The sequence below is a fragment of the Oculina patagonica genome, chromosome 5 (assembly GCF_052425735.1).
Source record: "Oculina patagonica isolate OP01 chromosome 5, crgOcupat, whole genome shotgun sequence".
NCBI lineage: Eukaryota > Metazoa > Cnidaria > Anthozoa > Scleractinia > Oculinidae > Oculina > Oculina patagonica.
In genome coordinates, this window is record NC_135762.1 from 10,483,972 (window position 1) to 10,500,239 (window position 16,268).

Here is a 16,268-nt window from a genome sequence, read left to right on the forward strand (position 1 = left end):
GGGGAAAGCTGACCCTGTGAGGCTATGGGGCAAAAGGGCGAATGGTACAGAGCACTTCATCCCCACAAATACACAAAGTGTATTCCCCATAGACGAACAGCACGAAAATATAAAATAGGTTTAAGTTAACATGTAAATAAGTAGTAGTAGCCCTTCACTCGACTCCTTTTCAGGAGTATAGACTATCAACAGTCTCTCGTCATAGAATCCTGTCCTGTGCATCCTTCTCTAGCTGGTACCAACTCTTGCCCATGGACTCAATCTCTGCTTTTAGCGAACGTCTCCAGGTGTTTAATAGTCGACCTCTCTTTTGACTCCCTTGAGGATTTCAGGTCAAAGCTTGCCTTTTGATGGTACAGAAAGGCATCCGTAAGGTGTGACCTAGCCATTTCATACACGTAAAGGAGTAGATATATAAATTCAAGACTGTTAATACTAAAATGCCCTATTCATGGTTTCCCTTTGAATGATACAGCACAAATTCAATGAGTGCTGGGAAAAACGGGAATAAAAGACCTTATACAGAGCAAAAGTTTGTTATTCACCACTGGAATTATACATTGCTGACCTAAAAAACATGGCAGGAAGGCAGAACTCACACAAGAATCAATCAGGGTAGAAGGTGCGAAAAATAAGGCGTATTTGAACAATTAAGACACTTGCTACACAGACATGCATTCATTGTAGATAGAGTAGCTCCTGTTGGATTTATCCTTGTGCCACTAAACTTGGCAGGCTTGAAATGGTTCAATGCTTCTGCATGAACAAAGTAATGTATTTACTACAAAGCAAAATTTTTATGTTTTGATCCTAGAATCCTCACTTTTGTATTTCCTGTGACATACTCCCGTAGAAAGTCCTGTTATTGTATTTTATGTCAGGGCCGTTCCTAGGCAATTTTAGAGGTAGTAAAGGCAGGTACGCCCCTGTATGTCTTGGATCAAATTCTTGCTACAATAATATTGTTTAATTTCCCCTGAGTTATAACCTATTTTTTGTTAAAAATTTTATGGCAGTGACAATGGCACCTTTAAATACCTCAAATTTCTTGCATTAAATGTAAAAACTGTTTACATTTTTAGAATCTTCATAAAGTATTCTATAAGCTGAGAACTTTCGTTGCTTTGAGTTGTTATTTGTCCTATTTTTACTTTAGTGACAAGGGACGAGAATTCACCACCCTAGCCTCCAGCAAAGCTAAGTTTATGTCGCTCTTCCTCAACTTTGAGCAGCCAAATTATAAAGGGTCTCGTCTACCCAGGTATTAAGACATGACTTCGAACATTACAGAAGATAACAATAGCGAATTCCACCGGTATCTTGTAATTTCCAGCCCTTTAGGCTTTTCGACGGCTGGTGGAAACGGCAGCCTGCAAATTGCTCTAAGTTTCGTTTGTTTTCATATTGACATCTCATTTAACGCCGGTCTAATATAACGCAAAATAGAATCAGCTTATAAATATTTATACTTAGCTTTTAGCAAGCTCCTGGATTCCACTTGGCCAAGATGCACCCGAGGGAAATCCCCGGGGGAAATCCGGATTGCTTGTCCAATTTTTTACTGACCACTTTCGGCGGGAGAGAAGGCGGCGCGCTAGACGAGGCTTGAAAGACATTCACGACGGCCTTGACCCTTGTTGACTGTTCTCCGGCTTGACAAAAGAATAGTATATTCTAGTTGAAGAAATCGTCTGTTCTTTATAAGTCGTTCATTCACATTAAGCTTACATAATCTCGGGCAAACGAAGGCATGTTGTCTCCACCATACAAATAATGTTTTTGTGAGGTTCATGCTTTTTGCTGTAGTGTCGGGTTTAGCCGCGGTTTGGAGACCACAGGACCTTGAAGCCGAGTCGGTAGAGTGGCCATATTCCGGTAGAGGTAATCTGTTCTGTGTGTGTATATCAAGTTCCTGAGTTGCTGGACCGAATACCTGTTCAGTAGTGCGAGGCCTTCGACAGATCGTCCGCACATTTATCTTCGAACGACAGAATAAAATGTGTAAAACCGGAACGTAGTTCGTGGGCAGATACCAGGATAACTCATAAAGTACTGATGGAGCGATGTTGAAGCGAAAAACAATCGAAGGATATCACAGCAATAATAATTATTGTGAAAACTCTTTTAGGGAGCTCAGAGAATTTGAAGTAAAACTACTCAAGTCTAGATAAAACCGCATGGCCTTGATTGACATAATAGAAAAGGGGCGATGTGATTGGCCAGCCCGAATAGCGCATCACACTCAGAAGTGAGTTTGACCTTTGAATGTAACGCAAGAGTGATAGTCTTGCAGCATATTGCGTGACAGATCTGCGTATTTGAATAGAGTGATCTTATGACTTCTCTGAACTCCTTTCATGGTTGTCACATTAACTTTAATTTATATTACATGTAAATTGGCATTTATATTACATATAAATTTGCTTATATCAATTTTGGAAGGTGCGTTGGCCAGATATTCCGGCCCGATCGTAGCGAGAGTTCTTAAGCTCACAAAAATGCATAAAGTATAAGAAATGTTCATAACCTTGTGTTGAATGTAAAAAGGCATTAAATCAATAAAGACTTCAAGTTGATGAAAATCTGAGATGTTTATGAGCGTCGCTGTGACATGTTGTGTGTTCTTTGACAAAGCCTGCTTGTGGGCGAGGATCAATCTTTTCGTCAATACAACAATCCTCGTTAATTTAACCCCCTCCCCCCCCCCCCCCCCCCCCAATTCCTCCGCCTCGGTAAATGTAAATAAGCCCTGTCCGAAAAAAAAAACATGTGGAAGAGACATTGAGCAAATAAAAACCTTATTTTCGAAATTTCGCTGAACACGCAGTTATAAGCAGAATGCTTAACTTGCACATTTTACAGACCCAGGCTGATTGGCAGCGTTTGGCCGAGTTTATGCGCCTTTGCTACAGAAATATAAAGGAAAAACGACGGCGACGGCGACGGCGACGTCGATTAAAAAGTTTATTTATATTTAACTTGAGACCGGCCGATAACAACTATTGCCTGGGGGTGAGCAAACTGAATTAAAAAAAAAATATCAAAAATTCTCGAACGTTGCCAGAATGTGGGTCTAGTGGAACTTAAAATTAATTTAAGTTCAGTCAAGGCGAACGGCAACGATGACAGTTTGAGAATTCTCACATCTGTTTTCAAGGGGTGCATACAAAACTTGGCTTAAAGGAGACCCACAATAATCTACATACATACATAAGTGTACCATAAATTGGGGAATAGACACGAAACAAACTAACGAAGTGCAAATGAGCGTTTTTCGGCAAACGTATGTGAATGCATCTCGAGTCCGAAGGTAGAATTTTCACAGAACTGCCTATTTAGAGGCCAGAGCTTTTCGCAGAAAGACTTTTTATCTCAAACTGCTTATCGATATATGCAGGAGCTTCGATCTGATTTGGGTTGTACACGGCGCGCTCTGGCTCACAAAGATCGCAATGCGAACAGACAAACAGATAACCCCTTAAAAAATACGCGGCAAGAAATGGTGCATTTTCAATTCAATGAGATGCATTTTTGATTAAGCAATTTTGATTTCGATTTCATTGAAAACATGAAACTAGAAAATTTAGCAAGTTATTGTACTGATCCAAGCGTAGCGGAATAGAATTTATGAATATCGCGAATACTGATTTAAAATCCCGAAGTAACGTTCATCATTGCGCAAATTTTGCTCCTAGCAATAAATAGTACTTTTCAAAGAAAAAAAATAAAATAACTTATTTGTACTCGTGTGTTCTTGGTTTAGGAATAATAATCAGTTCCTCAACCTCTCCAGCCACCTGGCCACTTATAAACAAGAAATGCCGTTGTTTCAGAAGAATTGAAACAGTGAAACTCGAATATTTAAGCCTTTGAATTGAAAACGAACGTCATTCGCATAAAAATTAAGAAAACTGATTTTCATCTGAAAGGAAGAGGCAGCTAATATAAAACACCTGGAAAAGTTTTTACCAACTCACATTAGCTAGAACGTTCGCATGCAGTTTGTAGCGTAAAGATCATTGCTACATGTCATTTTCTGTTATTTGGTACGAAGAGTCTATATGAACGGTAAGTACAAATTTGTTAGCTCTTCGATTACACAAGCATTTATTAAACATTAGTTTTTGTGATATTTCTTCAGCTTTCCACCATTTATCGGCAACAATTCTCCGCGCTGCAGTGATCGAAAAACTCAGTAAACCATAAACAAGGTAAGAAAGAGTCAGTTTTAACTTAGTTGAGAAATGATTATTTTTAATTACTTTCACCACGAACATGTATTTGCTGCTTCAAATATTAAATAGATATCAACCCTAAAGCAGAGATTTGTTCGCGTGGGTCATCGGCTGGGAATGTGAATTATGAATATTATTATCCAAATTTGTTTTTGGGGGTACAAAAAACGCGCAAAACGAGTTCAAATTCACAAGAACGGTTTGACAGGTTCGTAGCTCTCTTGTTTACCTGGGCCGTACGTAAAGTGAATAAAGAATGAAAATCAGTATTTTGAAAAACAATGACGTCGGATACATGATAATCTCTCACTAGACGTTTTAGGTTTTAGTATCGCTGTACATGTTAAGCCGTCATTTGTATTTTGACTCGTTATGGGCTCGGCAAAATACTGCAAGATTCGTAAAAATATACATAGATTGCTTCATAGAAAGGGCAACGTACGGACTTTTATTATAATTAGTACAAAGCACCTTCTACAGTAAAGTAAAGTCTGTGTCCGAGCCATGAGGCTCATACAGCCGGAGCTTATCCCGGTTTCCGTAGCATTAAACGACTAGGAGTATTGCTACTCCCCCCTGGATGGGATGCTAGTCCATCGCAGGGTTACCTCCCAGCAGTAAATTCGCCGGTACCCATTTATACACCTGGGTGGAGAGAGGCACTGTGAGAGTAAAGTGTCTTGCCCAAGAACACAACGCAGCGCCCCGCGCTGGCCAGGCCTCGAACCCGGGCCGTTCGACTCGGAGTCGAGCGCGCTAACCATTAGGCCACCGCGCCTCCCTTCTACATTAGAACCCCGTTAACTCGAATTCGGATAACTCGAAAAGCCAGCTGACTCAAACTAACCTCCATTTCCCTTGGATTTGACCCCACTTTTCAGTCACTTTTTCTCGGTTTACTCGTTTTCCTTGATCAAAATGTGGGTCAAGTTTACTCCGATTACTCGAATTCCGGTTGTTGTAACTCGCCATGGATGCCCATTGATTAGAGCAACGAACAGATCACGTACTGTATTCGACAGCCATTTTCTACTCTTATCCTAAAATATAATGATCGTGCTAAAGTTTTTGACGAGATTAGTTTAATTTGCACTGTACTGTATACTGAAGTGCTCAGTATAATCAGTAACCTACCAATTATTAACTTGGAATATTAAACATTCAATCGACCTCGATAACTGCAAACCCACTTTTTTTGTTTCCCTTTAGAGTTCGAGTGACTGGGTTTCTACAGTATTTGTTAAAATTTAGATATAACAAGAATTAAACCGTTACGCACTTTTTCGGTTGTGATTTTATTTTAATCTTTTACAATTGTATTCAATCGCAGTGCAACGACGGTCACACAACGCCGCTTTCCAAGAAAAAAAAACGCTGTTAAATATAAAACAATACTGACGGGCACCATTTCCTATGTATATGGAGAATAGAGCCGGACTGGCGATATACCTTTCCAGAGAAAAAATGAATAAAACCATTGAGAATTTTTTTTCTTCTTCTTCCACAAGAGAATCGTGTTGGAAACGCAGACGAATTTTGAACAAAATTGTGATCTCACAAGAAGAAGGTTAATTTAACAGTCATTACACGTAAATCTGCACTTAAAAATGCAATTATCTTTATCGTGGTGTTCCCGATAGCTTTCGATTATTATAAGAAAGCCTTTGAATGCTTTGTATGTTCCGAAAAAAGTTCTGGCTTTCCTTTCCTTTTAACGTTCCTGCAAAACAATCTCTGAGAGCGGAATTTGGTAAACGAACAAAACGTGTAATCGTGTTTTCAAAACACAAACTGCCATCAAGAGCAGTTTTCCCAACCTTGTTTGATGCTGATTGGTTACATTTTTGTGTTTTACATGTGAAAAAAGATATATGTGAAGCTTATTGTACGCTTCGCTTTTTTCACATGTGAATCCGTGTGAACCTTTTAGATATATGTACGCCAACCTTATCAGACGTGTAACCAGTTACTGTCAATTACAAACATAAAAAGGGGTTTATCTCAGGTGAATTCAAACAATGAAAAAGTGTTCTCTTACCTTTTTATACGATAACGAGTTTTTCTAAATAAAGCCTACTTCAAATCTTTGAATTGGAACCATTAACGTCTTTCGCATAAAATTTAAGAAAACTTATTTTCATCTGAAAGGAAAACGCAGCTAAAACATCTGGAAAAGTTTTTTTACCATAACAAGTTCCACTAAAAAAAAAATCAGTGGAACTTTTTGCGATTTGGTACGAAGAAAATAAGCATTCAGATTAAATAAGCGTTTATTTTAATATCAATTACAATTGCTACCTCCAGTCTTTCCACCATTTGTTGGTAATAATTCACCGCGATACACCAGTGATCTCGAAAGTCAAATTCAGCCAATCACACAAACAAGGTAAGGAAGAGCCTTTTTTACCTAATCAAAGTAAAAGAAATGAAGATAACTTAACTCATATTTTAGTTTTTCACAAACAAATTTTAACTAGCCTTAGAATTGTGCTCCTATACTTTGTTTTTAAAAATTTTCCACCCAAACTGTCCAAAAACTTAAAGCGATAAGCCTCAACCGCAAAAAATGACCTCCTTGTATACGAAAGGAAAATATCTAACTTATACCTTTCTTGTCATTTACAACGTGCTTTATCTAAAATAGAAAAAAGTCTAAGATTTATTTTAAGAAAATTGCGACCAGTTTATTAGTAACGACTAAGTCAAACGTTTCTTTTTAGAGTAAAAATATATATTATTTTAAAAAATCATTGTCCCTGCATTTACGAAAACGCGTAAAAGACACATCCGTCTGTAACAGACTAACTTAAACCCGACCTGCGTAAATTTAGACCCCCCTGAAAATTGTGAAATTAAAAAAAAAAACTTGATTTATTATATTCCTGCCTGGCGAAATGCGCTGAACGCGTAAAAATTATTTGTGTAAGTAAAATTCGCAATACGTTAGCTTATATGCTTATATGCTGTCGTTCTCGATCAATACGAAAAAAGCCTATCAATCAGTACAAGCATCTTGCAACACATGAGAATCTGCAAAGGCTCCGCTAGACTGGATCGCCTAATACATTTTTTTTCTGCACAATAATTTTAAGCCAAACCAGAAAATTAGAAAATTGACTTCTACTTCTTCTTCACTGTTGACGTAAGAAATAAATAATTTTGGGTTAATACTGTTCTGATCACTTTTATTTATTATTCTTTGAAAACTAGCTAGACTGCTGTGGATCAGCTGTGATATATGATCATCAACTGACAATCAATGTAAGAAACAGTTCTTTTTCTACATTTTCTACATTTGGATGAACATATAACTTGTTTCAGAAAAGCATTTAGTTTTGAGAATTTTGTTATACTTTAAATTATTAATAAAATCTTACACTTCAAGCCAAAAAAAGATTGCCAATAATAAACAGTAAAAAATTCAATTCTACAAAGCTTGTGGGTCAGTGTACAAATTAAAATATAAAAAATACGTGTTTAATGATATTCTAAAACTGTTAAAAATTTCGAAATTTACTACAAACAATTTAAAAATTCAATAAAATTTGTGACTGTTAGCGCAGATAACGCCTCGAAGCTGATGTATTTGAGAATGATCTTGCCTTTCACTATATTAAAATAAAAACGATTTAAATGCTGTTTTTAAATCCATATTTTTTTTTCAGACGACGAATATGGAAGGGTCGCAAGTGTTGTCCAACCTCTCAACCAATAATCAGTCTGCTCTCCTTAACACCACAGAGACAAGAAGTCTAATTTACGTTTTCACACCAGCAGATTTCACCACTAAACTCGTAATAATCTCACTTTGTGCAGTTGTTGGAATTGTCGGATTTGTTGGCAATTCTTTCATGTATTACTTTATCTCTTCGAAGAAAGAAAGTGTCTCATATATGAAGTACAATCCATTTTTACGAAATTTAAACGTTTACGTTAAGAGTTTAGCTCTTTCAGATATCTTTTCTAATATAATTTCGCTTCCTTTGATTTGTATTCAGATTATGTTTGATGTATTCCAACATGCCTGAGCATGCAAAATTGTTCGATACCTAAATATATTGTTTACTTCTATTACAATGAATAATTTAATAGTAATAAGCATTGAAAGGTTCTTCGCAACTCGTGCCGTTCCCCGCTCGTTTAGTGTCTCCACTGTTCGTAAACTAGTGTTTAGCGCATGGATTGCAGGTTTTATTATCGTCTTACTTCCAGCATCAACAATCAATGGGATAAGATACGATCTTAACGACACCCATTATACAGTAATTTGTAAATATGATAGCAGTTATTTTGTGTTTAGTGTACTTTTTGCAAGTTATACAGTACTACAGCACCTTATACCTAGTGTTATTTTAAGTTATCTAAATATTTCAGTTGCAAAAACCATGTGGACAAAACAAAAAAGAAGAGTAGATATTCAGAGGGACAACGCGATCAGGGCCAGTGCGAGGGCGGCTACACTCCGAGGGACATATCTCCTTGTTGCTGTAACGCTTTCTTTCATCATTCCATATTCATCGATACTTTATGATGGAGTCTATGAAATGTTGGCGAAACCCTCCATTGATTTTCAAGCAGACTTTATAACAAGGTATCTTAGCGCTGTTCTGGTTTTTTCAAACAGCGTCATTAACGTCATCATGTATACAGTACAGATGAAAGATTTCCGCGCATTTCTTAAGAAGAAGTTTTGTGTCAAAGGGAATGCTATAAATCCTAACCCACCCGGGAAAGGGATTCAACTGCAGGCTTTATAATTCAAGGCAATCCCTGACTCCGTTGGGCCTATAAGAACATCCCCAATTACCGGGAGACCTCCTTTGAAAATATGACGGGGTGGTCGTCGCGCATTTTTCAAAGAAACATCTAAATATAATGCTACCAGTGTCTCGTTTTGTGGGCGTGGTTTCAATTTCGTCATTGACTGACAGTTTTACCATTCGTTGCAGCGATAGTCGTGATAGTTCCCTGTCATTTTATCCAGCTTAATACATTGAACGTGTCGAGATTACCTTAAGGAATCTTGTTTTTGCTTTGAATACCCTCAATGGTATCATCTAGAAATATTAATTCCGTTAAACATACGTACAACGATCACCCAGTCACATTTTATGGTTGTCTCCCTAGGAACGATCTCGAAAGTTAATTTTTAAGTTAAGTCAACAACTATCGCCTGGAGAAGGGCAAAATTAAAAAAAAAAATCAACAACTTTTAAACCTGGCCAGAATGTGGGTCTATGAAGCTAGTACTAAAAAGTATTATAAGTTCAGTTTATTTTTCAGCTCAATTCAATTTTTTCAGATTTTTCGTCTCAAACGACGACGATGACGGTTTGAGAGTTCTTACATCTGTTTTCAAGTGGTTTTTACAAAACATGACTTAAAGGGCACCAACAATTTACATAAATAATTATACAATAAATTTGAAAAAAAAAACGAAACAAACTAAAAGAAGGCTTTCTTTGATTTGAAGTAAGAGGAAACTAACCCAATCTAAGGTTTATCGAACTGCCCTCTTCTTTTGCTCGTTCGTATTAACCCGCTGCCAAGACATTTTCAAAGTGCAAATGAGAGTTTGTTGGAGAACGTAACAATTGCGTCGCGATCTGAAGTGGTTCTTTGCAACGCGCAAACAATAGGTAGAATTTACACATTTTACTGCCTATTTAAAGGGCAAGTTTCTGATTATAATTTTCACACAGAGGCTTTTTTCTCAAATGTTATATCGATGCACGAGCTCCTGATTTTAGGTGTATCTTTTTCTACAAATGGCGCGCTCTGGTTTACAAAGATCATGATATATGGGAAGTAACTTTTACAATAAAATCAACATACAAACAAATACCCCTCGAAAAATTCCCCGAGTAAAAATGGTGCATTTTCAAAACAATGCTACGTCTTTTTGATATCATCTGTCCACCTTCACACGATCCACCCATTTTGAATATTGGAAATTATGGGACCACAATGAAAAAAAGGAACCAGAGCTTTTAAATTTCATATTAGCCGAGTATTTTGAACAAACTGTCTTTTTTAACACAAAATCCACATTCACAATTTTTGTCTTTCAGGGCAGAGAATTTCGTGCAGGAATTTAACTTTTATATCAATGAATTCCAGTGCAGAGAATTGCGTGTAGAATTGGACTTTTATGAATTGAAGGCATGACCAAACACCTCTTTAACCGGTAAAGAAATTGTGTGCCTTGATTCAAAGAGATCTTTTCATAATGGATTTTGAAGCAAGCTTGATTTCGATTTCATTAGCAAGCGTGAGAGAAATAATGAATATTGTGAATACTGATTTTAAATCGTAGAGGAACGTTGAATGTTGTGCAAACTTTCTTACTTACGAAAGAAGATACTTTTTCAAAGGGAAATTAAATAAAAATAATAATTAAATAAAATAAATATTAATAAATATATCGACTCTAAAAAAATCTATTCATACTTGTGCGTTCTCGGTTTAGGATTAATGAGCAGTGCGTCAACCACTTCAGCCCTATGGCCACTTATGAAACGGACATACGATAGTGTCAGGTGAATTCAAACAATGATAAAGTATCCACCCAACCATTTGTGTCATTTCCGAGGTTTTCAAAACAGAGCCTGCTGCAAATCTTTCCTTTGAAAACGAACGTGATTCGCATGAAAATAAGATAACTAATTTTCATCTGAAAGCAAAATGCAACTAAAACGTCTGGAAAAGCTTCCACGAACTCGCATCACATTTCATTTTGTAGCGTGAAGATCAGTGCTACATGGAAGAAAAATATCAACTTGATACGAAGGGTATTTTACGAACGGTAAGTAAGCAAATGTGCACGATTTTGTTTAAATAAGCTTTCTGATTTGGCAAGCGTCAATTAAATACAGCTTTTCACGGTTAATCGGCCACAATTTACCGCGCTTCAGTGATCGAAAAAGGTAGTCGATCATAAACAAGGTAAGAAAGCCATATTTTACTAGGCCAAGCAAAAGGCCGGAGTATTAAGTTATTTTAACTCATATTTTACTTTTTCACGAGGCGAGCACGATTTAACTTGCCTTGCAACTTAAATTTGATCTTAACTTCTTTTTTAAAATTCTCAACTCAAATCGTCTGAAAACTAAAATCTTTTAGAAAAAGAAAATATCTAACTTGTAACATCAAAAGTTCTTGTAATTTATAACGTGCTTTATCTAAAATACAAACAAATTACTTAGATTAATTTCCTGAACATTGCGACCAGTGAATTAACAGCGACTAAGTCAAACATTTCTCTTTTTCAGTAAAATATATATTTTAAAAAAATCACTGTCCCGGCATTTACGAAAAACACGTAAAAGATACATTCGTCTGTAACAGACCAGGTTAAACCAGACCTGCTGAAATTCAGACCTCCCTGGGCCTTGTGGATAATTGCCTGCAGCCTGGCCATGGCGAGATACGCTGAACTCGTTGGCATTATTTGTATACATTGTCATTCACATCCCTGTTCTGGTAAAAAACGGGTAACGTAGTTTTTACGGTCATTTTGGCCAAGCTCGAGAAGGTGGGAGGGAGGGGTATGTCTTTTCCTCGATTTCGAAAGATTTGACTTTGATTTTCCTTTTACACATGTACTCTAAACTGTGATCTGCCTGAGATACAAGCAGTAACGAAAACGTTATTACGCGGGAACACGGAGAAGTAAAAAATAAATACAATAAATACAAAATGGATAAAATTTTGTAAAATAGTAAAATAGTAAAAAATAAATACAATGGATAAACACAATGATAGAGATCCACCAAATGTAACTTAAATTTACTCTCATCTCTTCGCCGTTTTTTAGTTCTTTTTTTTTTTTGTCAAAATAAAATTCTTAACACGACAGCTTATATGTTGTCGTTAAGTTCTCATACATACATACATACATACTTTATTTAACGTGGAAAAAAGTACACACTTAGCTGTTAGCTAGTTTACAGGTGCTCCACGATTAAAAGTTTAGTATTTACAAAAGTATTTACATCAAAACAAAGGGTATAAAAGTATTACATCAGACTATTTTAAAATGGTTAAAAAAAAAAAAAAAGAAACAAACAAACAAACAAACAACAACACCATCTAGCTAAATTAAGATTCCTAAAAAATATATATATATAAATATAAAAATCCTATCTAAAAGCGATAAAATATAATTATTAAACATTGAAATCAGTTTGTCTAATCTTTTTCAAAAAGTCCTTTGAGCCTGCCATGGAACGAATATCTCGATCAAAACGTAGCCTATCAATCAGTGCACGCATTCTGTAACACATGAAAATGTGGATAGGATCTGCTAATCTGGATCGGGTTATAGATTTTTTCGCCACAATAACTTCAAGCTAAACCAGTTGCTTATTGCTATAAATTCTCCTGTAAGTAAACATTTTTTTCTTTTTTTTAACTTAGATATCGCTTTACGTAGCTGAATTCGATGAAACTGCTGACGCTGGTAATACTATGTACAGTGTAAAACTGCTGGAATATTAATATTGCCTTCTCTCTTACTGTTAAGGTATGAGTAAATATCTTCGGTTAATGCTATAAAGTAAAATAAATTGCAATCGATTGCCACCATGAAACCAAGCAAGAACAAGTATCACAATTAGACAATTTATTTCAAAACATTTTGTGGGATATATTTTTAGACCACGAACCATAGTGTGGTAATATTTGTCTGTAATAAAAGAGTATAAAAGAGTACATGTTCTGATGATTTTTCTTTCTCCCTCCAAATCTAGCCGCCATTAGACTGCTGTGGATACCAGCTGTGATATATGATAATCAATCAGGGGGGGCCGAAGACTCGCGGATTTTTCGTATCACAATCATCGCCGGTAATTTGACGTCACATCCGGTCAAAAATGGGCAAAAATGTCGAGCACATCGTCTCCGCGAATCGCCGAAAATAATTTTCAAGTGGACGTGTTTGTTTCGTTTTTTTGAAGTGGACAGCCTCGATTAATTTGTCCATGCAGTCGAGGGAGGTGTGGGGACATCCGACTATTGTGGACAGAGTCGATAAAAGATAGCTTTACTGCAAATTGATGGCAAATAACGACGGCGTACTTTTGTGTCATGGCGGAAAATTTCGCTTACTCCAAATAATTGACCTGCCGACTTTTGGATCTAGCAATCACGGATGTAGCAAAAGTGATGATTAATAGCCTATTCGTGACAACACCAGGATCAAACATGTGGTTAGTTGCAGTGGCTATAGCGGGAATATCAACACAAGCCTGAAGTTAAATTGAGCGAGTAATCCGCAAGACGTCGAAAAGAATTTTAGCAGATGTTTTCGAATAACAGTTTTATTTGTATTGAACGGAGAGAGGTTGCAGAAAGAAGAGAAGACAGAAAGTTAGGAAAAGGAGAGAGACGCGGAGAGCAACGGACCCCGAGTCAAAACGGAGATTTTCCCGCGAAGGGATAGTCAAACCCCAACCGTCCAGAACGACTTGCAGGCAGGGGGAGGAAATAAAAAGGACAAAAAATAGGAGAAAAAAAAAAAAAAGCTTTGCCTGGCTAAAAAAATCCAGTTAGAAAAAAAAAGGAAAAGTGGGGGAGAGACAGGTTGCCTACTCAACCTCCTAACTAGCTGTTCTTATTTTGCATTTATAAATCTCAAACTGACCATTTTGCTAATATAAAATCTCAAAATTAATTCATTTTATTTATTAATTTATTGTGTGATTTTTTTTTATGGGTTGATAGAACAACATAAGACTTACAAACCATAAACCACAACCTAAAGAACAAATGCTGCTCCATATTTCATTATTATTTATTTTTCTGATGTATAGTGAATGATATTTTTAGGTAGCTCGATCAGTAATAGAGTTAAACATTGGCTGCCACAAGATAAGTGAATTTTTTTATTTTAACAAACAGAAGTCCCCTTTTTGTTTAAGCTGTTTATGTTTTATTGAACAGCCCACTTCAATGGTATTGGAAAGCTGAAAGGAGAGTAAGCAGAGATGAAACCATGTTTAAGGAGACAATGCAGGCAGAACAAAAGTTTAAAAATATTGAAGGCATGCAGTCAAGGAAAAGGAGGATATTGGATCTACCTTGATGGAAAGGTGTGGAAATACCATTTCCATGCATAAAGAACAAAAGATGACTGTTTTAAGAAAAACAAAATTGCTCACAAGTTTATAATAGAAATTAAAATAACAGAAAAGTTACACAAGATTCAAGTAGTTCCAGAAAATAGCTATCCCCCTACATTTTGACTCCCCCCCCCCCCCCCCCCGCATACCCTGGAATTTTTAATTAATTTATGATAATCCCCAAACCACCACCTCTTTTGGAATCAATCTTGTGGGGACAAATAAATTCATAAAAGTAATGATAAAACGGAAAAAAAATAAAAATGGGAGTAAAATGCCCAAATAAGGTTGAAAAGTGAGAAACACCAAAATATAGATGAGAACGAGAAAATACAGATTAAAGGTAGTAAAAAATGAAAAGTAATATCAAAGTATATGGTAAAAATAATTAATAAAATTATTTTTTTTTACCAGAGAAACTGCCCCTAAGTTTAGTGAACCCAGAAAGCAAAATGGAAGGCACCACAGAACAGAAAAACAACTCAAAAAAAAGAAAACGAGGGAGAAAAAACAATTGGAAAAACTAAATAGTCAAAAAAAAAAAAAAAACAAAAAAAGTACAAAAAAAAAGAAATAAAAAAAAAAAAATTTTAAAAAAATGACCTAGAATAATAATAATAAGTGCCAGGCGTAATTAAAGCGGTGGCTCCCAGGGGATGCAAGGAGGTGGGGTGGAAAGAGAAAGCGATAGGTCGTCGGCGCGTGTTGTAGTTGGAAGAAGTTCGGAGTCGCCGAGGAGTATAGTACTAAGTAAAGTGCCCAGAAACAAATCGACGAGAGACGCATTAAGGGCCGTATAGCCACTGAAACAGTGTATGTGTAGGTTCATGTCGTGAGAGAAAAGCGGAGGATTGGAGAGGAAGAAGTGCGGTAAGAGAAGGAAAAAGGAAGAGTCCCCACAACCCCCGACGGAGAGGCGCACTTCAAAAAAGATTCGGCGAGAGGCGAATTGCATGACCGGATGTGACGTCAAAACCGGATGAGGTGATACAAAAAAAGTGCCAGGCGTCGAGAAGTCTTCGACCCCCCTGTAATCAATTGACACCCAATGTAAGAGACAGGTCTTTGTATTTTGTAAAGGTTGTTTTCTATATGATCAGTGGAGATCGCTTGACTTTCAAGATCTGGGTCTCTTGTTATGCCATAAGCAAGTTATCAAGAAGGGCACACAGGATTATTTTTAAAAAACCATCCACTCCAAAATTTTTGATTTTTATAGAGTTTTAATTATTAGCACTTGGATGTACCGGGGGGGAGGGGTGTAGACATTGGGGAGAAAAGTTAGATGCTTAGATGCCATCCACTACGAGGTTTTTCCGTTACTTTTAGAAGATTCACTATATGATGCTTAAATTCAGTAGCTGTTCATTCATCTCTTGCGAAAATTTTGATGTCAACTATGTGACCATGATTGTAGGGGGTTGCAATGACGTTAATTACAAGCAGGTTTGGCCAAAAATCTTGTTGTTGTTTTTAAACAAAATTTTGCAATTTGTGTAATTTCACTTCCCATTACCTTCTTTCTTGCTTGTGCATCAATTTCCACCTGGTTATTTTATTTTATTTCCGTTATTTCCTAATAAAAGTGTGAAACCCAGGATGGCGGATCCAAAATGACGGAGTTAATGTGGTCATATCACATCATATGACGTCACAGCCAACCTGTAGAGTAGGGGGGGGGGGGGGAGGGGGGGAAGGTAGGAGCTTTCTACTCAGTCCACGCCGCGCATTACAACCACACCCCACACTAACCCCTCCCCCTTCCTTGTACCACGATGTGGGGGGGGGGGGTGAATTTGCATGTACGTCCGAGGGTTAACAATATTTGACACTTCAAGCAAAACATTGACATTTAATTCATAGCTTAGTAGAAGAAAGCTGATGTTCTTTTTGTTTTTTTCAGACGACGAAC